This window comes from Condylura cristata, unplaced genomic scaffold, assembly GCF_000260355.1.
Source record: "Condylura cristata isolate star-nosed mole 26May11 unplaced genomic scaffold, ConCri1.0 scaffold00045, whole genome shotgun sequence".
In the NCBI taxonomy this organism is placed as follows: Eukaryota; Metazoa; Chordata; class Mammalia; order Eulipotyphla; family Talpidae; genus Condylura; species Condylura cristata.
The window spans coordinates 2,754,308-2,756,655 of NW_004567146.1; positions in this window are offsets into that span (position 1 = coordinate 2,754,308).

Consider the following 2,348-nt stretch of genomic DNA (forward strand, 5'->3'; position numbering starts at 1 on the left):
AAAGAAACCGAGATGGGTAAGATAACTAGAAATGTAACAGCTTGAATGGAAATGTTGTGATGCCATTACCAGTTAAGAAATAACCCCAAACCACTACCACAATAAACAATTTCATGCAACTGGCTCAAATTATCCACTTTTTAACCAGAAATATGATCTTAAGCCCAGGTTTTATAGGGTCTGTAAAGCTCTGAGAACACTAGAGCTTTCCTCTTTGGGGTCTACTACAGGTTGTACGATGAAGGGAGGTGTTTTTTATTCCCAAACTCAAAGCAGGTCAGTCAGAGGACTGGACTGGTGACCTTATAGAAGTCCACTGAGGTAGATGGGAATCTTGACCCCACCACTGGATACGGCTAGGGTTGCTTCACTTCCCGATGTACGTGGCTTGTTCCTTGACAAGATCTCCCCTGTGGGTACGGCATTGCTTTGTTCTTTGTCACTGGGTACGAACACCAGGAGGAAAGAGAACCTGGAAGCTGAGTGACTGACATGACTCTAACCCAATGGTTTCTCTTAGCTTGGCCTTGCACCTGGATGGAGGGTCATGGGAGACTTCTGCAGAGAGGGAGGTCCTCCTTCGGGGAGCTGTTCTTCCTCCTAAACAGTCTCCCTTTCCTCCAGATCCCCCACAAGCACAACAGTTGGGAGCCACGGCCTGTATCCCCGCACCCCTCTGCCTGTCCATGGGAGCGTGCTCCCAGTTGAGCCTCATGTGAGTCCCCGTCCCCGCCATCACGGGTGGGGTCAAGGCATCTTTGCCATCTCCCACAAGAGTTAGGAAGAATTGGGGAATGTAAAATGAATTCCAGAGTTGGGAGGGGAGAGAAATCCCCTTTGGCTGTGTGTCCCGAGGAGGGTTCCCCAATCATGGGCTCCGGGCCCACAGATTGCTGCCACCCTGGAAGCTGGGACCTGAGGCTGGTTTGCTCCTGCTGCCGAGGCGTGGCCAAGGTGGGGCTGGGCTGCCTCAGCCTCCCCCTGCAGGGGGGGACCTGGAGGAAGGTCCTTCACGGGTGACACTTTCATTCCTTAAGATCAAGGTCACTGTCTGTCTTTTACCTGTGGATGCTTTTGAAATGACCTTTAAGATACTTCTACCTTGGCCTAAAGGATTCACCTGCTTTCAGTGACATGGGAAACTTACTGTTTTGGAAACACAGTTCATGTCATGTGTCTCTACTCCCCCTTCTGGAATGTTTTCTGTCTGAATTGCCTTCTCCTACTCCTTACAAAAAAATCACTTATCATTACAGCCCCTCCCAACATACTCTTTCCTGTGAAGCCTGCCCAGGTACCCCACACCCCCAACTCCCAGGCCACCCCTTCCCTCCCAGTGAGTCCTAACACTTCACTTGACTGCAGAAAGCCAGCAAGTCTAGGTTCTCTGGGCCAACAGAGGAGACAGAGCTGAGGAGTCAGGGCCATCACTGCTGTGTCATCCTCCGGTCCTGTGTCTTATCAAGGCCTGGTCTGTGTCACCCCCGAGGGTGCTTCTGATGGGGAATCTAGCTCCTGGGTTTTAACTAAACCTCATACCAGGCAGTCCATAGACCCAGCATGTCCAAATGTAAATATATAGGAAGTGATGGTGACTATAGATTGCTTGGGTATTGTCTCAAAATAAGTCAAAGCAATCAAACTTCCAAAGTTCTTGCTCATTACAGCCCAGGGTTGGAGCACAGCCTGCAAGGTGGTGCCCAGACTGCACCTGTGCAGACAACATGTCACAGAGCACAGCCCGCTGAGCCTCACCCACGTCTCAGGGAGATTTTTGCACCCCCAAGGCAACAGTCAGAGTTCACATTTATTGATGTTTTCTAGCACCGCTCCAAACTTCTGTTTTGTTCTATGTTGTCCTAGTAACAGATTTAAAACTTTCAAATAAACATCCCATCTTAGATGTGAGGTAACCAAGGAAGAGGGAAATAAATTCTGTAATTTGTCCTGTTGTTAAGGTGCCACATCAGAATTTAGATGGCCACTGTCTATACCCAGAGCAGGGAGGAATATTTATATAATATTTATGCCAGAGATATTTACATTGTCACTTAATAGAAAGTAAAACAACAATAACAAAGACCATCTCTTCCTCATTTGGAAGAAATATGGTGCTGCTATTTTTTTTTTTCCAAAAGGAATTTAGGGTTTATTCTAGCTTTAGTTCCTTGACATAACCCTTACCCAGACGACAAATTGTCACTGCAGATAAACCTGCCACAGTCTCATTTTCAAGCCTCTGAGTGGGGTTGTATGTGGGCAGGAACTGGCCAGCACAGGGGCGACCCAGGCTAAAGAGAGGCTCCTTCTCTTCCTGGTTGAGGCAGGTCCTTCACCCTTCTCCACAC